Source organism: Taudactylus pleione, unplaced genomic scaffold (genome assembly GCF_031769625.1).
Source record: "Taudactylus pleione unplaced genomic scaffold, aTauple2 ptg000214l, whole genome shotgun sequence".
In the NCBI taxonomy this organism is placed as follows: domain Eukaryota; kingdom Metazoa; phylum Chordata; class Amphibia; order Anura; family Myobatrachidae; genus Taudactylus; species Taudactylus pleione.
The window spans coordinates 2,742,119-2,764,350 of NW_028284616.1; the positions used below are offsets into that span (position 1 = coordinate 2,742,119).

At 43.1% G+C, this 22,232-nt stretch overlaps 1 protein-coding gene across 1 annotated transcript in view; it reads left to right on the forward strand.

Moving 5' to 3' along the window:
• The window catches only part of LOC148517520 (uncharacterized), a 157,166-nt gene that overhangs the window by 106,502 nt on the left and 28,432 nt on the right, over positions 1-22,232 (forward strand). The window contains exon 2 of the mRNA XM_088478497.1: positions 20,623-20,713. The gene's annotated coding sequence lies outside the window, so the exon portion shown is untranslated. The remainder of the gene's footprint in view (positions 1-20,622; positions 20,714-22,232) is intronic.

A 22,232-nucleotide genomic window follows, 5' to 3' on the forward strand; every position in this document is an offset into this window, starting at 1 on the left:
AAGCTGGACAAACAACATCTGATATTTATACCTAACACAATGTACTCAGTCGCTGTGTGTCTTCTACACATGGAACCAGTAACAGACAGGGTCAGACTGGGCCGTCTGGGAATTCCCGGGTGGGCCTCGGTGATATATAGCCATGCCCTTTTTTTGCAGGAGGGTGGTACTTGGTTCATGACACCAGCGTCATTGTTTACATGTGCAGCTATGTGCCGGGCAGTCAGCGTGAATTTGCGCACCCAAGAAATGTGAGATTCTTTTAGAAATGCCAATTTGCGATACCCGTGGCAAGGTTTTGTAACTTATGGGAAAGATTTCTGGACTGCACACCCTGAATATATATATATAATGGGAGGTGCTACCTGATGAGACAAATTGCAGGCACAAAAACAGACAAATCTCAGGTGCACAACTCCAAATTATTAATAATATATAAATGCAATAACATTTTGCAATTAATAGAGGTTTTTAGCATAATCTTGGCCAAGGTTATGGGCCTACCCACCATATCCAGGTAACCTCTGTAGGGTAGGTCCCTAACATACTACGATTCAAAAGGAGACGCCCTCAGTCTGGATTAGCACCCCTACCTTATTGGTTTAAAAGCATGGAGTCTTGTAATGAATATGCACACTAGTAATAGGCACAATTCTAGGTAAGTCCTACAAGTTTTATATACTGTAGTGCAACTTTGGTTCATTTTTGGGGCGTGGGTCCCCCTGGATTGCCTTTGTTGATCTGTTTCAGGGCATCGCATTATAACACATTTTTCTTTTATAACACATTTTAACCCTTCACTGTTTGTTTATTATATATGTACCTCACTTTTTATTTTCATTCTTTATATGCAGCAGTAGCTGCTCCTAACTATCTCTTTCACACTGCACTTTTCTTACTATGGCGGTGCCCTGGGGCGGCTTAGCTGGGCTAGTTTGGGGGTGTCCTGCACTCTGGATTTGAATCGTAGTATGTTAGGGACCTACCCTACAGAGGTTACCTGGATATGGTGGGTAGGCCCATAACCTTGGCCAAGATTATGCTAAAAACCTCTATTGATTGCAAAATGTTATTGCATTTATATATTATTAATAATTTGGAGTTGTGCACCTGAGATTTGTCTGTTTTTGTGCCTGCAATTTGTCTCATCAGGTAGCACCTCCCATTATATATATATATTCAGGGTGTGCAGTCCAGAAATCTTTCCCATATACTCCATTTAATGTGCTTTATTGCACATCTGAGGGAAAGGAGACGCCCTCAGTCTGGATTAGCACCCCTACCTTATTGGTTTAAAAGCATGGAGTCTTGTAATGAATATGCACACTAGTAATAGGCACAATTCTAGGTAAGTCCTACAAGTTTTATATACTGTAGTGCAACTTTGGTTCATTTTTGGGGCGTGGGTCCCCCTGGATTGCCTTTGTTGATCTGTTTCAGGGCATCGCATTATAACACATTTTTCTTTTATAACATATTTTAACCCTTCACTGTTTGTTTATTATATATGTACCTCACTTTTTATTTTCATTCTTTATATGCAGCAGTAGCTGCTCCTAACCATCTCTTTCACACTGCACTTTTCTTACTATGGCAGTGCCCTGGGGCGGCTTAGCTGGGCTAGTATGGGGGGGGGGCCTCGCGATTTGAATCGTAGTATGTTAGGGACCAACCCTACAGAGGTTACCTGGATATGGTGGGTAGGTCCATAACCTTGGCCAAGATTATGCTAAAAACCTCTATTGATTGCAAAATGTTATTGCATTTATATATTATTAATAATTTGGAGTTGTGCACCAGAGATTTGTCTGTTTTTGTGCCTGCAATTTGTCTCATCAGGTAGCACCTCCCATTATATATATATATATTCAGGGTGTGCAGTCCAGAAATCTTTCCCATATACTCCATTTAATGTGCTTTATTGCACATCTGAGGGAAAGGAGACACCCTCAGTCTGGATTAGCACCCCTACCTTATTGGTTTAAAAGCATGGAGTCTTGTAATGAATATGCACACTAGTAATAGGCACAATTCTAGGTAAGTCCTACAAGTTTTATATACTGTAGTGCAACTTTGGTTCATTTTTGGGGCGTGGGTCCCCCTGGATTGCCTTTGTTGATCTGTTTCAGGGCATCGCATTATAACACATTTTTCTTTTATAACACATTTTAACCCTTCACTGTTTGTTTATTATATATGTACCTCACTTTTTATTTTCATTCTTTATATGCAGCAGTAGCTGCTCCTAACTATCTCTTTCACACTGCACTTTTCTTACTATGGCGGTGCCCTGGGGCGGCTTAGCTGGGCTAGTTTGGGGGTGTCCTGCACTCTGGATTTGAATCGTAGTATGTTAGGGACCTACCCTACAGAGGTTACCCATAACCTTGGCCAAGATTATGCTAAAAACCTCTATTGATTGCAAAATGTTATTGCATTTATATATTATTAATAATAAGGTTTTGTAACTTATCTACAAAAAGTGACCTGGGAGTAGGGATGGTCTAGGAGCTCCTCTTCACGGCTACTGACAGGTTAGTTAAATCTGTTGTGGGGGCTGGGGCAATAATCAATGAGTGTTTGTTTATCTGTGGGGGCTAATGTCTTTTTTTTTTTTTTTAAGGGGGTCAGCGTGTTTTATTTTTTTCTTGTTGGGCCCAGTGTGTGTGTGCTTTTTCCCTGCGGGGGCTAATGTGTGTGTGTGTGTTAATTTTCAGTGGGAAACGTTGTGTGTTTTTGTCTCCTGAGGTACTGATAGCGTGACTTAGCTAAGTTAAAATCTTGTTCGATATGCCGTGAGTTGAAAAAGGTAAAAAATCATTTGTGTATACAAATACAGCTCTCTGTTCAGGTTGGGTGTGAAATCCCGACGCTGGAAGCCCGAACAAGGAGAATCCTGACTAGGCAGGTAAGTCAGCTAACCCCAACCCTCCCTTGGTGGTGCCTAACTCTAAGTCCCCCAGGGGGTGCCTAAACCTAACCCCTCCTCCCCGCACCCTAAACCTAACCCTGCCTAACCTAGCCTCCCCCCAGTGGTCCCTAACCTCCCCCCTTCTCCACAACCTAACCCTCCCTGGGGGGGTGCTTAAAGTCCCCCTGGCAGTGCTTAAACCTAACCTCCCACCCCCTGCGGCTAAGAGCTAACAGCAGCCAGCTTACCTTCGTTCGGGAAGCCGTCTGTCGGGATTCCATCGTCGGGCTAAAGATAGGCATCGCAACTTAGACACATATCTTTAGTCACAAGTCAGGATTTAGATGTCTGGATTTTTTCAGACGGCTTCCCGGCTGTCGGTATTTTGACTACATCCCCTCTGTTCATTTGACCACTGATCCCAGTAAGTATGTTTATTTATTTCCATTTATTTAAATAGAGCACACAATCTGCAGCGCTTTACGGAGAATATTTGCCTATTCACGTTCGTCCCTGCTCCTTTTAAGATTACAATTAATGTTCCCTATCACATGTTCACACATACACACACTAGGGTAATTTTTGATGGGAGTCAATTAACCTGCCAGTATATATATTTTTTTGAGTGGTGTTTCTAACGTTCAGGGCCTGATACAGACCCGGTCGCTAGAAGCGTACACTCGCTCTCAGCATATGCAAATTCAGGGCCTGATTCAGAGCCGGACGCTATTTGCGCTCACTCTTTTAGAAAAAGGGTCTGGCTATTTAAATTGAGCCCTCGCTCTTTGCGGTCTGTTGACGCCTCTATGTCTGAGCGAGCGAACGAAATATGCTCTCGCTAATTTGTAAAGACGTCCCCTGGCCGCTCGCATCCTACGTCATCTCCGCTATTTATTTGATTAATCGAGTACACCGAAAGGCATCTGAACTGCTCGCAGTGCTTGTGGTTGGATTTTCCTACCGCAATCATGCGAACAGTTCAGGTTAAGATACAACCAAGTGACGTGGTCGATGACGCTGCTTTGTTAATTATGCACACCCTTAAAACGCCCGTTTTGACCTTTTGGCACGCCTGCGTTCGGATCTCCACTCCCCGTTTTCAAGCACCTTCCCCTGTTACCACCCACAAACGCCTCATTCTGTCACTCAAATATGCAGGCATTCGCTATTTTGTGAGCACACAATTTCCGACCGCAATGACTGGTTCGCGCATGTGTATTACAACCCATACGCATGCGCAGTTGTGCGAACATCGCTCGGAGCGAACGAGCGGCCACTTAAGAGCGGCTCTGAATCAGGCCCTCAGAACACACCAAGCAAGGCAGGCGATCGCACAGCAAGGCATAAGCACACCCGCTATGTCTTGGCGTGTGATCGCTTTGTGTATGCAGACGCCTACCAGCCTGTCTTAAGATGCTCACTTGCGCACGTCATCTCAACGAAGTGTATGCAACCATCGGTACATCAGGTACCATCGGATCTGACCGCAGTGCTTGTAGTTGCCTTTACCCAAGCACTGCAAGCAGTTCAGTGTAAAAACCAGCCAGGTGATGTGTACTCTGACGCTGCCTATTAAATATGCACGCCTCTGAAACGGTGTTGAAACACTCAGGCAAGCATGCGTTCGCTCCTCCACTCCCCCGTTACTGCTGGCCTGCCCCTGTTACCGCCCACAAATGGCCTCTCCTGTCACTCATTAGACTGGGCTGTCATTGGTGGGCGAGTGAGCGCTTCCCGCTCGCTTGGACTAGTTCACGCACGCGAACTGTGATGCATGCGCACATTTGCCAACATCGCCAGCAACGAGCGTACGCTTGCTAGCGAATGGGTCTGAATCAGGCCCTCAGTCTCCACCTGTCAGAGACATTATCCCTCTTAGAAAGCTGACCATGTATGTATACATGATGTTCTAGGTAAACTAATTCTTTCCAATTTGTTTTTAAATGGGGGGGGGGGGAGACATCTCATTGAGAACAGACAGAAGGTGTGATTCAGAAGCGGACACAGATGCGCACACAACAACTGCTGTTACATACTCTGTGACTTTATGCAACTGCCGCTACATACTCTGTGACTTTATGCAACTGCTGCTACATAGTCTGTGACTTTATGCAACTGCCGTTACATAATCTGTGACTTTATGCAACTGCCTCTACATACTCGAAACTTTACGCAACTGCTGCTACATACTCTGTGACTTTATGCAACTGCTGCTACATACTCTGTGACTTTATGCAACTGCCTCTACATACTCTGTGACTTTATGCAACTGCCTCTACATACTCTGTGACTTTATGCAACTGCCTCTACATACTCTGTGACTTTATGCAACTGCCTCTACATTCTCTGTGACTTTATGCAACTGCCTCTACATACTCTGTGACTTTATGCAATTGCCGCTACAATACTCTGTGACTTTTTGCAACTGCCGCTACAGACTCTGTGACTTTATGCAACTGCCGTAACGATACTGAATTAGAACCTCTATATACCCCTGCCTATACCTTTCTAATATCCTACCTATAAACCTCTAAGGATTACGCTAATTTGCGTACGCAGTCACACAGTAAATAGAGATTCCAGACTTAGAACATGTGGTTCCAAAGCACAAAGTATTATTCAAGTAAAAGTACAGTCAGTTACACGCTATTGATCCAGACACAATTCGGCGCAAAGGAATTATACAGACCCAAGTACAGTATACATATGCAGCGCTCCCGGACCAGATGTTAGGCATCAGCAAGAAACCCCTCGTCTATCAGCATTCAGCACGAAGACTAAAAACCCAGCGTTTGAGCACACATATTTGTACCCCCCAGGAATAGACAAAACAATAGAGACGTTTGTTGCTGATGCCATTGGTTCCCAAGGGGGATACATCTGTTACAGAGCGTTTAACAGGCTGATTCAAATAGACCCAACCTAGCCTCTAACAACTGGGGGTCTCTGGATTCCCGCCTCATGCAACATCCTAACAGTTATTCATATCATATACATTTTGTTGCTTGAAGTCTCTGCGGTCCATAAGTCGAGAATGCATGATGCGATCTCCACACCGATAATACCGGAATTCTGTTGAAAGAGTACGCATCAGTACAAAACCAAACACGGCTTACTTAGCATGTATAAAACCTTAGTTACCAAATAATCTTTATTTCACAGAATTTATACTAAGTGAACAAACTTAAATCTTATACCTTTAAGCTTATGGAACCTTGTATGTGAATATGTAATGTGTGAGTATGCGGGGTTTGATATGAGGACGCTAGTTAACTTGGGATAGACGCGAGCACATTTAGCTACTAAACAGCGTTTCATATAGGATCTTATGCATTCGCTAATATGCGACTAGTTAACAGCGCAATTGTGCGTATTAATGTGTATATGAGAAATGATGAAAGATGCAATCGCATGGTGCTAATAGTAATATCGCCATATGTACTGAAATGTGAGTTTATCTAACATGGCGCTTGGGCGGCCATTTGCAAAATGGCGTCTTGCGATCTCATTTCCAAGATGGCGTCTTGCGGCCAATCGCAAGATGGCGTCGCCACGATTCAATTTTATACTGATCTTGTCTCAGCCAATTATCCAGCTTCGACAGTCCACCCTTTGATAGCGAACAACATGCTATCATAATCTGATTTTAAAATATAATTTAGGCTTACATTTATATACTATTTAGTGTTATTATGGGATGGCACAAGGTGGTTCTTAATCCATCAATAATGTGTCTCTGAGTGGGGACATAAAACTACTATAATACGCACACCGCGGATCTTGGAAGATCATGTGAAATTTGTGGGGATGCACCAGTCTTATAAAGGCAGTCTTGAAGGGGAATTGAGACTTTACATTATCTAAGGTGTTTTAAAAATAACATTTCAATAATACATTCTATGTATTTCTAAATATGGTACATTAAATGATGGTATTTCCTAGTTCAGGATTGTAATGCAGTTCTATATTTACCTCGGTATTCATATTGTCATTTCTGACCACCATCATAGTTTCGTTCTTTCGTTTTACTCTATTTTTACACTTTCCACACTTCAACACAATAGGAACACATCGGACACATATGCCAATTATTAAGATGATGATCAGTATAAGGATGAAGAATTTGCCTATGCTGGCTATCACTTCCTGAACCCATTCCCCTAGACCTTAGAACCATTTCACTGGGTTCAGCCATGAAACCCATCCTTCTATCTTTTCCCCTACGTCAGCCACTGAAGCGTTATGGTTCTTACGAAACTCCCATTTTAGCTGCAGAATTTCATCCATCTTTCGGTCAATCACCTATTTGGGGTTGCTAGTATCATTGGTGACGTACAGTAGGTGCAACATTTTACTCCAAACTGGGTGGCTAACGTTATGCAATACCCACCAGTAACAGCAGTTAAATAATTCAACACTAGCCTGTGTTGCACCAGTTCCTTCTTATACGCTTGCAATTCTCTCCCTGTATACCTGAATGTGTCATCGTACAACTCGGTGATATTCTCTATCAATTTAGCAAGTTCCTGAATATACCTAAAATTTAATGTACCCCGAGCAATCCTGGTGGGATCCAGTGTGACTAAAACTTGAAAGCCAGTTGTCTCACTAATTAACTGAGTGGCTTTATGCACGTCACCAGGTATCATATTTATTTTGCCTCTGTGTTCATATTGCGTGTGAAGATATGGTGATGGTGTGTTCTTATGTACACCAAGCATTTCAACATGTGTGAGGGTCATAACTTCTGGGACTATTCTTCCCAGGTAACACAAACCTTCGGAACTCGGGGAGAGCCACTTATACGCTTTTCTTCCACATATAAAATATACATTATCAGGGAGAACATAAGGGATGGTATGCATCATTATCATTAAGCACATTTCTCTTGCAAACAATCCTATTTCTGGGTCTTCCATCTGGTTCATGCAAGTCTCTGGCTGTATTATTTTAGCACAATAACCATCTGGCACCTTACCAATAATTTCTTTGGTGGAACTCAATGTATACCGATACCTAAAATGTTTCACACCAGATTTAATTGAGCATAACAGATCATGGTTTATGGACTCATTATCAGCTCTTTGTGAGAAGGTTATCGTCTGATTATTCCCCGTCACTTCCCAACTCCAGGGTTTATTGGAGTTGGTTATGTTTAAACACAAAAGTGATCTGTCTACTTGGAATTGATAGAGTTTGAAATGAGGTGGTTTGGATGAGAGGAACTTTCCATCCAATGTTTTCCCTTTCTGTAATTCTAAAATTTCCATAATATTCAGCAGAAATGGCACCAACCCTACGTTATGCTGTCCCTGTGGCACGTGTGAACACACCCAGCAATCAGTTTGATTTAACACTTTGCCTACCATGCTATGATAATCCTCTAAAGGATACCCACCCCAGTATGGGTTATATTTAGGTTGGCACCGTTGGATACAGTTCTCATCATCTAGGGACCCACATAGCACACAAATACAGGAATCTTCAGACGATAAACCTCCACACCGTCCCTGAGTATCCGGAATGACAGCTCTTTTAACAATAACAGTACTAAGATTGGTCAGACACTCCCCTGATTGGCATTGCACTCCTCCTGACTCCACTCCATCAGCACTGCCATCAGCTCCCATTTCCTCAATTGGTCTCCCATCACAGAAACTGGATATTCCCGAACCGGCCAGGATGGTGAACACTCTAAAAGAGAATATGAAAATGAGCACAGCAGGCCCGTCCATTGTCACAACAAGACCTGCAAATTTCTCTCGGTTCAGGTATCTCACTACGACCTTTTCAATCCTCCCGGAACAAGCTCGCGAGCTACAGGTCCATGTTATCAGCCTTGTCTCCGACTTGTTTCTCCACCGGTTGATTGACCTTTTTGCAGTGAGTGGAATGGACCCAGGTATCTCTCTCAGCCACCTTCAAAGATGTAGTACTTGTCAGCAGCACCTGGTACGGACCTTCCACCGATCAGTCAAACAACCTGAACGCAAGAAATTTCTGATCATAACATATTCTCCTGGTTCAACATCATGACAGTTAGTTTCAGGCATATCATGGGACAACAATTTCAGTTTCTGCTGCTGTTGTTTTAACTGCTTACTCATTGATATAAGATACTTTACAGTTACCTCATTGTTACCCTTCAGGTCTTCCTGTGGACTTATAATCAAATGAGGTTGTCTACCGAACAGTATTTCAAATAGGGACAGATTTAGAGGACGTCTAGGAGTGGTCCTTATGCTATGTAGGACCAAAGGTAACGCTTCTGGCCATCCTAGTCCAGTCTCTGTCATGATTTTACTTAACTTATTTTTAATAGTCCCGTTCATCCTCTCTACCTTGGCACTGGCTTGCTGTCTGTAGGGGGTGTGAAGTCGGCTATTAATACCCATCAGCTTACACATATTTTGAAAAACATCACCTGTGAAATGAGTACCCCTGTCACTCTCGATGATTTTAGGGATAGCGTACCTGCATACAAATTCCTGTACTATTTTCTTGGCAGTAAACGCAGCAGTATTAGTGGCCGCTGGGTAGGCCTCAACCGAATTAGAAAATACATCTGTGCACACTAATACATACTTAAGGTTCCTGCAGGGTGGTAATTGGATGAAATCAATTTGCATCACCTGGAAAGGTCCATCAGTCAGTGGAATGTGGGATGGTTCGGTAGGGATCGCTTTCCCTATGTTCTTCCTCAAGCAGGTCAGACAGGACATTGCTATCTTTTCTGCTTGTGAAGAAAAACCTGGTGCACACCAGTATGCTCTCACCAACTTGCACATACCTTGTTTTCCCAGATGAGTCAGACCATGTGCTACCTCAGCCAGGCTGGGGTAATATGCCTTGGGGGCTACTGGCTTACCTTGTCCGTCCCTCCAGAGCCCGGAGGACTCTTGCCCACATCCCTTGGACTTCCAAATGGATTTTTCCTGAATTGAACACAAATTTTGCATCTCAATTAATTTCAGCATATCAATTGTTTGGAAAGACATAATTTTTTCAGTTGGAGAAAACATTTTTAACCCTGCTGCCCATTTTGCTGCTTCATCGGCTCTGTTGTTGCCCAGTGACACCGAATCATCCTCACATGTATGGGCTTTACATTTAATTACTGGCACCGTTTTGGGCAATTGGATTGCTTCTAAAAGATGTTTTATGTGTTGGGAATGTGCAACTGGTGTGCCTGCTGCTGTCATAAAATTTCTCAGACGCCATAGAGCCCCGAAATCATGCCCCACCCCGAACGCGTACCTCGAGTCAGTGTAAATGTTAGCAGATTTGCCTGCTGCCAGTTCACACGCTCTAGTTAGTGCTACTAACTCTGCCACCTGGGCCAAGTGAGGAGAACCATGAGGTTTAGCTTCTATGATGTCTGTGTCATTTACAACAGCATAACCTGTACATAAATCACCTGTGTCTGTTTGGCTATGACAACTCCCGTCCGTATAAAAAGTCACATCCACATTCTCTAAAGGTGTGTCATGTATGTCAGGTCTAGCAGTAAAGGTCTGATTCAGATATTTCATACAATAGTGCGTATCATTATGTCTGCTGAACTCACCTCCCGCCAGCAACTCGTCTCCTTCCACCCTTTGTACATCATGTTGTACATATGGTAAATACGTTGCTGGATTCAGCGTGCTGCAACGTTTAACAGTGATGTTTGCGGGTGTGATTAGAGCTAGTTCCCATTTGGTAAACCTAGCTGAAGAGACGTGTCTGGTTTGAGCTGAGTTCAACAGAGCAGATATAGCGTGGGGAGTGTAGACTATCATATCATGACCCAGTACTACGTCCTCACTTTTACTCACTAATAGAGCGGTAGCTGCTACACTTCTCAAACAAGTGGGGAGTGATCTTGCTACAGTGTCCAATTGGGCACTGTAGTATGCTACGGGCCTACTGGCATCACCATGTTTTTGTGTAAGGACACCTGCAGCACAACCATCGGCTTCTGTACAATACAAATCAAAAGGTTTTTCATAATCAGGTATTCCCAATGCAGGAGCTTTTGTCAGACTATCCTTAAGATTAAGAAAAGCCTGCTCTGTTTCCTCTGTGTGTATGACATGATCGGGCTTTGAGGAAGAGACTAATTCCTGTAAAGGCAAGGCCAAAATAAAAAAACCTGGGATTCACATTCTACAGTATGCACACATTCCCAAGAAGGTACGAATTTGCTGTTGATTCTGTGGCAGTGTCATGTTCTGTATGGCCTGGATCCTATCATTTGTAAGATGTAACCCCTGGGTTAGGCAGTGTCCCAAATATTTTACTCTGGATTGGCACGGCTGTAGTTTTGTCCTTAGCCACCTTGTGTCCTGTATGCGAGAGATGAAGTAACAAAAGTTTAGTATCATTCAAACATGACATAAATGAGTCAGAACATAGCAATAAATTGTCCACATATTGAATTAGAACAGATCCATTGGCAGGTTGGAAAGATTGTAAACAGTTGTGCAATGCCTGAGAGAAGATACTGGGGCTGTCTATGAAACCTTGGGGTAACCGTGTCCATGTATATTGTACACCTCTGCATGTAAATGCGAATAGATACTGACAGTCAGGGTGGAGAGGCACAGAGAAGAAAGCAGAACAGAGGTCAATGACAGTGAAATGGGTTGCATTTGGTGGGATCTGCATCAGGATGACAGCTGGATTTGGCACTACAGGGAATTGGCTCTCTACTACCTTATTAACACCTCTAAGATCTTGTACCAGCCTATAACCCCTCCCTCCACTCTTCTTCACTGGAAAGATGGGACTGTTGGCTACACAAGCTGTACGAACTAAAATTCCCTGTTGCAATAATCGCTCAATTATTGGAAAAACCCCTAGTTCTACCTCCTATTTTAGTGGGTACTGGGGAATTTTTGGAGCTTGCCTACCGCTTTTTAAATTTACCATTACAGGGCTTACGTTTGCCATTAATCCAGTGTCCTGTCCATCCTTAGTCCAAAGGGAATCTGGAATTTGAGACAACATTTCATCTACCTGAGATGGATTTTCATTTAAACTTGTAGAGTGATACATTATCCTTTGGGGAGTGTCCAATATATCCCGCACCTCGTGTTGAACTCTCTCTGGGATATCTAAAAATACACCATCAGGGGTGCAATATATAACACATCCCATCTTATATAACAAGTCTCTATCCAGCAGGTTAGTGGGAGCCACAGCAGCCAGAAGGAAAGAATGCCTGGTATGCAACGGCCCAATAGTAACCTCTGTGGACTTTGTTAAAGGATAATGTTCCACTTTACCTGTTACACCCATTGTTGGTACTGTCTCGTTGGTCACCTGTAAATTAATGAGAGATTTCATCACTGACCTGGTCGCCCCTGTGTCTACAAGAAAAGGATATTCAGTACCAGCTACATCAACCATCATGATCGGTTCTTCCCTAGTACTTCCCATTAACCTGACTATCTGTAGACTACAGGTATGACCTGACCACTAGCGTTTGCTACCATTCTCCAATAAAGCATTTACGGCCACAATTGGAGCTGGTGCCTGCTGAACATTTGCTGGTCTCTGTGCAAATCAGGTATTCCCTGATTTGGGGTTCCTACTCTTTTTACTGTACAGTTTCTACTTAAGTGTCCTGTTTGCTTACAATTAAAACATGTCCGTGAATCGGGTAATATGTGTTGTTGTGAGGTTTGAGCAGAGGGTAAAGGTGGTGGATATGGGTAAGGATAGGGAGGGTAAGGATATTGTGGGGGATATGAGTATGGGACCTGTGGTTGTATTGGGTTAGTGGAATAGAGCTATGTTTGTTGTTGCGTGGGGTTAGTGAGGGCATATAACTGTTCAGGTGTAAGTGTGTGTGATGTTACCGTCATTCCCTCCAGAGCTTGCATACTGACAGCCATTAGTTTTTCGCTCTGGGTCTCTCTCTTTTTTGAGATGTTTTTATCATGTTCTATGGCAGACTCTATGAGGGTATCTATTGTGAGTCCCCTCCAGCCAGGCTGTGAGGTCTGAACCCAAGTCTTTAAATTCTCTTTCAGACCGTCCATTAGTACCGTGACTATCATTCCCCGGTGGTGAGTGCTATCTTTAATATCTTCTATCCCAGTGTACTGGGTGATAGCCTGCAGAACCCGATCGCAATAATCTTCTGCAGTTTCACTCTCTTTTTGCTTAATGGTGAAAATTTTATTCCAGTTAACTACTACTGGAAAATATATACCCAATTGAGTTACAATGCGGGAAATGTTACCTTGGTTTACTTGGTCTGTTAAGGGAACGTCACCATCCAATACACAATCCGTGATAAATTTTGTCATGTCGGTATTGCGTGGCAGACAGGCCCATAACACCACACACCAATCTTTATTAGTGGGCTCATGTGAACTACCCAAATTTCTCAAAAATCTTTGACATTTGGCTAGTTACTTTTTGGGATCGGGGAAATCATTTATGATGGAATTTAGTTCTGCTCTTGTCCAAGGACAATGCATTACCACTTCCCTCGTGGGCACTATACCGTTCGCATCTGCATTTCCATTCGGAATGGTTATTGTCCGAATGGGATGCAGACCGGCAGCGCTGCTACCTTTGACCTGGTTACCTGGCTGGGGGTTTAATCTGCTGCTGCTACGTATGGTATGAACAACTTCCTCTACGGGTACAGAGGGTGTTAGCACTTCCCATGCTGTTACCGATGGAGATGGCGGCACCACCCGTGATTGTGGTGATGCAGCATCTATCATTTGCACAACATGGGAAATGGCAGACATTACAATAGGCTCATCATCCACATCATAAACATTTTCTTTATGGTTGCTTAAGAGAGGGTACAAATTGCTTATTAAATTTTTATGGGTATTTTTGGTAACTGTACTTGCATCTCCATCCACATAAGGTGGGGGAGGTGAGCGTGAACTGCTGGCAATACTCTCCACAACGCTACCTTGCAGCACGTGAGCGCCATTTTGCTGCTCGCCCGTTTTGCAATTTAGCGTCGCGGATGTATTCTCTGGCAATGGGGTAGCGACGCTAGTTTGCGTTGCTTGCACATTTTTAAGCCACGCATCCCCTTCATGCTGCCACAATTTTAAACATTCATAATATTTAACCTTTTTCTCTCGGGAGCGCATCAGACTGATGTGATCCCGGGCATTATCTAATACATCTTTATCAAAACTACCAATTCTGGGAAACGGTCTAACACTCTTCATCGTCATTTAAAACCATACATCACAATACCTTATTGCATAAGTACCGTACTTAGTATGCATAATACGACGAGCCAATCCGATCGGCGCCTCCATTAGCAGCACATCATTGTCTAACATCTCTGTTTGTGCGGCTCCCATTCTGAGACACAATCCTACGCTTTTTAATAAAGATTTAAACTGGTGAAAGACAATTAAGATTCTTTCACTTACCTGTGGACGATTTAAGTCGGCGGTGCCCACACACCTGGATAAGATTTGAAAAAGGCAACTTCCACACCCGGATAAGATTTAGTAAGGCAACTTCCACACCTATGGAAGTTTGTATGTCGGCTACTTCCACGCACCTCTCTACAACAAAGACAACATGTACACCTGCTACTGCGTATAGAACGGTAAAGCTACTTACCGAGCAGCTAGACTAACCCTTGCACCTAGCCCTTAAGGATCATACGATACCCTTAACTTTGTTCAACAAATACTCACTGTTACACACTTTTTCCTGCGCAGAAAAATACACGTTAACCCAGATATTGATAACAATTGAAAAATGTAAACCTCAACGGCTTTGTTTAAACATGTGGCGGCACAACCGGAAGTACGTATACGCTATTGTGCGACCAGTCGCATACACAATAATGCGACTACCACACAACCGTATGACAACCTCTTTTAGCTGCGTTCGCAAACGTGCGTCTTTACTGTACGCAAAACTGCGACTCAGCCGCGAACTCAATACTGCGGCACCCCTTTAAATGCTAGGTTCTATGAACAAAGGAAAACAAACTTTTTTCCTCTATTGTCCCTGGATTCTAGTCAGCTTCCTTGGCTCACACGGAAACGGATAGCGATCTTTCAGCACAAAGCGGTTGCAGGTAAACCCTGCATGTGGCCACTCCACCCTTTGCTGAGATATCGATAGCCGTATGTACCGTGTGAGTAGGTAAGTGATTTCACTACGAGCCCCCAACTAACGATACTGAATTAGAACCTCTATATACCCCTGCCTATACCTTTCTAATATCCTACCTATAAACCTCTAAGGATGACGCTAATTGCGTACGCAGTCATACAGTAAATAGAGACTCCAGACTTAGAACATGTGGTTCCAAAGCACAAAGTATTATTCAAGTAAAAGTACAGTCAGTTACATGCTATTGATCCAGACACAATTCGGCGCAAAGGAATTATACAGACCCAAGTACAGTATACATACGCAGCGCTTCCGGACCAGATGTTAGACATCAGCAAGAAATCCCTCGTCTATCAGCATTCAGCACGAAGACTAAATACCCAGCGTTTGAGCACACATATTTATACCCCCCAGGAATAGACAAAACAATAGAGACGTTTGTTGCTGATGCCATTGGTTCCCAAGGGGGATACATCTGTTACAGAGCGTTTAACAGGCTGATTCAAATAGACCCAACCTAGCCTCTAACAACTGGGGGTCTCTGGATTCCCGCCTCATGCAACATCTTAACAGTTGTTCATATCATATACATTTTGTTGCTTGAAGTCTCTGCGGTCCATAAGTCGAGAATGCATGATGCGATCTCCACTCCGATAATACCGGAATTCTGTTGAAAGAGTATGCATCAGTACAAAACCAAACACGGCTTACTTAGCATGTATAAAACCTTAGTTACCAAATAATCTTTATTTCACAGCATTTATACTAAGTGAACAAACTTAAATCTTAAACCTTAAAGCTTATGGAACCTTGTATGTGAATATGTAATGTGTGAGTATACAGGGTTTGATATGAGGACGCTAGTTAACTTGGGATAGATGCGAGCGCATTTAGTTACTAAACAGCGTTTTCATATAGAATCTTAGGCATTCGCTAATATGCGACTAGTTAACAGCGCAATTGTGCCTATTAATGTGTATATAAGAAATGATGAAAGATGCAATCACATGGTGCTAATAGTAATATCGCCATATGTACTTAAATGTGAGTTTATCTAAAATGGCGCTTGGACGGCCATTCGCAAAATGGCATCTTGCGATCTCATTTCCAAGATGGCGTCTTGCGGCCAGTCGCAAGATGGCGTCGCCGCAATTCAATTTTTAACTGATCTTGTCTCAGCCAATTATCCAGCTTCGACAGCCGTTACATACTCTGTGACTTTATGCAACTGCCGCTACATACTCTGTGACTTTATGCAACTGCCGCTACATACTCTGTGACTTTATGCAACTGCCATTACATACTTTGTGACTTTATGCAACTGCCGTTACATACTCTGTGACTTTATGCAACTGCCGTTACATACTCTGTGACTTTATGCAACTGTCGCTACATACTCTGTGACTTTATGCAACTGCTGTTACATACTCTGTGACTTTATGCAACTGCCGTTACATACTCTGTGACTTTATGCAACTGCCGTTACATACTCTGTGACTTTATGCAACTGTCGCTACATACTCTGTGACTTTATGCAAGTGCTGCTACATACTCTGTGACTTTATGCAACTGCTGTTACATACTCTGTGACTTTATGCAACTGCCGTTACATACTCTGTGACTTTATGCAACTGCCGCTACATACTCTGTGACTTTATGCAACTGCCGTTACATACTCTGTGACTTTATGCAACTGCCGCTACATACTCTGTGACTTTATGCAACTGCCGTTACATACTCTGTGACTTTATGCAACTGCCGTTACATACTCTGTGACTTTATGCAACTGTCGCTACATACTCTGTGACTTTATGCAACTGCCGCTACATACTCTGTGACTTTATGCAACTGCCGTTACATACTCTGTGACTTTATGCAACTGCCGCTACATACTCTGTGACGTTATGCAACTGCCGCTACATACTCTGTGACTTTATGCAACTGCCGCTATGTACTCTGTGACTTTATGCAATACTCATTCTCTGCTGTACATCCGTGTGGCCGAATGTACAACGACTGAGACGCCCACTTTCAGCATCCATGCATGCAGTAATAATAATTGGTGCATCCTTAGACACCACCATCGGTCACACCATAGACACTTGCACCAGCCAGATGACTGGTTCAGTTTCTTCATCTGACCATGAATCTGTCCATCTCGATCGCAGCAGTGCCTTTGTGTGTACACTTTGTATGACGCATGGTCCATACATGTCTTTCTAAATATTTGCTCATGCACATTTGCAAAGAATGCCGCAACTACGCAGACATCAGCATTGCGCGCTGGTCTGAGTCACGCCCTGAGTACCATAAAATACTAAGGGGCCGAGTTGGACACATTCTGCACCAAATACGCAGCACAAAATGCTACAGAAGCAAAGATGCATCTATTTTTGTAGTTTGCAGAGCTGGGCCTATCTCATGATGCATCCATCTTTAACATTTTGCACCAGGTGTATGGGTAGAGAACAGCTGTATACAGTATGTGCCAGGTTACAGCCAGGAGAAAACACTAGTACAGTATACAATATTTGCTTGGCTTAATGCAGGACCATCCACCAGGGCAGTGATGGCTAACCTGATACATTTTGGGTGCTACATTTAGAGGCTATCTTTTATAAAGTCCGTACTTAGGGATACTGTGATAAAGATGATGCTATGTCGTTCTAGCATGATGTGGTTCAATAATACATGTGAAAATGGCCTTATTTGAAAGGAGCATTTTTTTATTTTTTTATTTCTATACTATATTATGGCGCTCCTATAATCAGTGGCAAATGCAGGATTTCTTGAGGGGGGTTTCCAAATGCTTGATTTTAGAGGGAGTGTGGCCAGTCCATGAAGAGGGCATAATTAGCACTTATCCAGCTTTGCATCATACAAAGTGTATAGAGTGTCATGATCACAGTAAGCCATTAAATGCAGCAGTAGGGTCATCCTGCCTAAGCTGAATGTTTTTATTTCAGATGTGGGGACCATTTAAAGCCTGCACACACAGGCTTGCCTGCCACTGTAGCCTGCATATTAAGCATGTCATCTGAAGCATGGAGTTAGAACCGGAGCTGAGTTTTAATACCATCTTTCTTCTCTTTCCAGGTAAACTAATGCCATCTTCCATATCTGATGCCTTTTACTGAAAGAATAGTCTGTTTTGAAAGTTTGTTTTCCACCTGTGAGGCTGCATCTTCTCCCCACCATTAATTAGCTTGTTGAAAAAACTGCTCAAACATTCCCTCCCACTGTACCAGCTGACCTAGCCTCTCCTGCAAAAGGGAGTCATTTTAAAGCCTGCACACACAGGCTTGCCTGCCACTGTAGCCTGCATATTAAGCATGTCATCTGAAGCATGGAGTTAGAACCGGAGTTCGAACTGGATTTGGACTATTGACTACTTTCTAACCAAAATTTAAACAATTTTTCAAACACACAGGAATGCTGCCATCCACCTTCATTTACACTCCCCTGAGACTGGGTACGGTTGCTGTCTCATGCTGCAGCCAAATCGAAGTCCACAAACTGCTGGATGCGACAAACCCACACACTCGAGCGAAGGAGATGCTGTGGCTTTTTGCAGATCACTCTATCATTTTTTAATTTCTGATTAAGTTTAACATGGTTTTAACTTAAAATGCGGTCACCATTTTTCTTTTTCTTTTTTCTCCACCTGGATGTTATACTTCCGCTACTTGCACACCCTACCAGACCCGCTCCGGGGACAGTGGCAGGTGGGGAGTTTGACTGGGACGGTACACCTGTCAAACCGTAACGCAGGTGTCCTAAGGCGAGCTCAGGGAGGACAGAAACCTCCCGTGGAGCAGAAGTTTCCAGTTAGCCAAATAGTCTAGTTGTCAGGTCCGCATAGTGCCAGAAGAATGGTCTCATAATCTCCTTTCAGCTTTTCTTCCACAATAGCTTGGCGCAAAGATTTTCCATAGCTCCGCTTGTAATGAGTTTTGATTTCTTTTAAGTCAATTTCACAACGAGCTACTAAGAGCCTGATTAAATCCTTATGCCTGTGCGACCCAGATGGCATATGCAGTGCGCCCCAGATGGCTGCCTCGGATGGTTCATTCTTGGGCAGGATGAACAAACACGTTGATGTATTCATTCAGTGCATTTCATTTTTCAAATGTTTCAGTTTCAGTCACCCGTAAATCTCATGCCCGAACTGCAGCACTGTTTGCTGTATTTACTATTCCCTGTTTTGTAAAATGTACTTCCAGCCCACTGTATGCTATACTGGTGTGCTATACATCCACTGTATGCTATACTGGTGTGCTATACATCCACTGAAGTGCATCCTCCATGGGCAGGATGTACTTCATGTGGATCTATTCACAAAGGGTATATCATACTGCCAGACATGTGTCAGTTTTCCAATATATCCCTTGGGTCCTTGTATGGCTTATCACCCACAGTGCAACCTTCGTAGTGCACCCAAAATGGCTGCCTCACCTGGTACACTCATGGATGGGATGACAAATACATGGACCTGACTATTCTGTTGGGACCCTACTCCTAGCATCAGGATTTTGAAACCACCCATTTTGTGTCATCTCTTCTAGGGGTAACCTATTCCACCCAGGGTAATCCTGCGTAGTGCGCCCAAGATGGCTGCCTTATTTGGTACCTTTGTGGGTGGAATATATAACCCATGGAAGTTATTTCCCAAAATTTCTGCACCAACACCACAATATGCTTATTGTGCTCTCTAGGTTTAGGTTGATTTTAATTTTCTCGGTGTGGTTTTCTACTCTTTTGCAACACCAAATCCTTGTACAATGTACCATGTTTTCTGATGTCTGTAAAGCGACTTTGAGTCCTATGGGAGAAAAGCGCTATATAAATAAAATTATTATTATTATTATTATTCCAGAGATTGGGAGCAAGTCCGGGAGTCTGGGGGAGCAGCAGAACCTAGCACTGAACCTAGCACTGCCCTGGACAGATATATACATATTGGTCTCATTATTCATTGGATAGTGTATTATTATGTAGTATTAATAATTAAGCCTATAGATGGTCTAGACCAGTGCACCCATAACAGTGCATGTCTTCCAGATCTCCTAGTTGGTGCATAGGTGTATTTATTACTGACTGGCAAATCCACAGGTGCTGCTAATCATTTAATTGTGATACTGAGAAGAACATGCAGCACTAGTAAAATTCTATTATATTACTATTTCTATTGTGGTCATGGTGTGGGTTGGGGGGGGTGGTTTCTAGGCAACCGGAAACCCCCCCTGCGTTTGCCTATGATAATAGCTGGTCGGGTGACAAAATCCCTTCCAGCAACTTGCCATGCCCTTTAGTGGGCCTTTGTGATTACATTCCCCTGATGGGCCCTGCATGCCCCAGTCCGACACTGAAAAGAGATACCCCAGAGAGATGTCCCCATCCTCTTTATTCACAGGGTTGTACAAAGGAGAATCACAGTATCCCACAGGGTTACTAGGTAGTTGGGATTTAAGATCTCCCAAAATACCAAAGTGACTGTCACCATATGATCTATAGAGAAGCTATGTGTGTCTTATTTACTGGATTTTTTTTCTCCTAAATGTGAATTAATGAAATCAGACATTGGTTATTTTATGTTGTACGTTACTTAGGGTGAAGATATTAAGGTAGAGGGAGAAGAGACGTATGTGAGAGGTGATCGGCAGTGTAAGGAGGAGGAAATCCCTACAGATATCAGCACAGGTGAGTAATAAACACTTATTACAGAAGAGTCACATATTCTGCTTGCTCAGTCACTACAGCAATCTATTCTCCTACACCCTCAAATGAGGGAAATGTATCAGCCCCTGTTATACTCCTGCTCTCCCCCTCACATCATGTCACTGTGTGTTACCAGCCCAGATATCTGACCAGTCTCCTCCGCACACTCTCTGGTGTATCTCCTACATCAGCAGCCATCAGACCCTATTATACTCCTGCCAGGGCCGGATTATAGGGAGAGTGACAGGGGCAGTCGTCCCGGGGCCCCCACACATAGGAGGCCCCCTGCCACATGTCCCAGATTTTCTTTTTTTTTTTTTTAACGGAGTGGCGGCCTGTGATTAAGCCCCACTACTCTGCTGCCTGTGGAGCCAGAAGTAATCTGTAATAATATAGACTATGTGTATGTATATATACATACAGTCAGGTGCATAAATATTGGGACATTGACAGAATTTTTATATTTTGGCCTCTATTCACCACCACAATGGTGAATAGAGGACAATATGAAACAAACAAGTTGTGCTTCAACTGCAGACTTTCAGATTTAACTTGAGGGTAATTACATCCAAATCAGGTGAACGGTGTAGGAATTACAACGGTTTCTATATGTGCCTCCCACTTTTTAAGGGGCCAAAAGTAATGGGACAAACTAAACAATGCTAAATCTAACTTTCACTTTTTAATACTTCGTTGCAAATCCTTTGCAGGCAATTACAGGCTGAAGTCTGGAACGCATAGACATCACCAGACGCTGGGTTTCATCCCTGGTGATGCTCTGCCAGGCCTCTACTGCAAATGTCTTCAGTTCCTGCTTGTTCTTGGGGCATTTTCCCTTCAGTTTTGTCTTCATCAAGTGAAATGCATGCTCAATCGGATTCAGGTCAGGGGATTGACTTGGCCATTGCATAACATTCCACTTTTTAGCCTTAAAAAACTCTTTGGTTGCTTTTGCAGTATGCTTTGGGTCATTGTCCATCTGCACTGTGAAGCGCCGTCCAATGAGTTCTGAAGCATTTGACTGAATATGAGCATATAATATTGCCCGAAACACTTCAGAATTCATTCTGCTGCTTTTGTCAGCAGTCACATCATCAATAAATACAAGGGAACTAGTTCCATTGGCAGCCATACATGCCCACGCCATGATACTACCACCACCATGCTTCACTGATGAGGTGGTATGTTTTGGATCATGAGCAGTTCCTTTCCTTCTCCATACTCTTCTCTTCCCATCACTCTGGTACAAGTTGATCTTTGTCTCATCTGTCCATAGGATGTTGTTCCAGAACTGTAATGGCTTTTTTAGATGTTGTTTGTCAAACTCCAATCTGGTCTTCCTGTTTTTGAGGCTCACCAATAGTTTACATCTTGTGGTGAACCCTCTATATTCACTCTTGTGAAGTCTTCTCTTGATTGTTGACTTTGACACATATACACGTATATGGAGAGTGTTCTTGATTTGAAGGGGTTTTTCTTCACCAGGGAAATAATTCTTCTG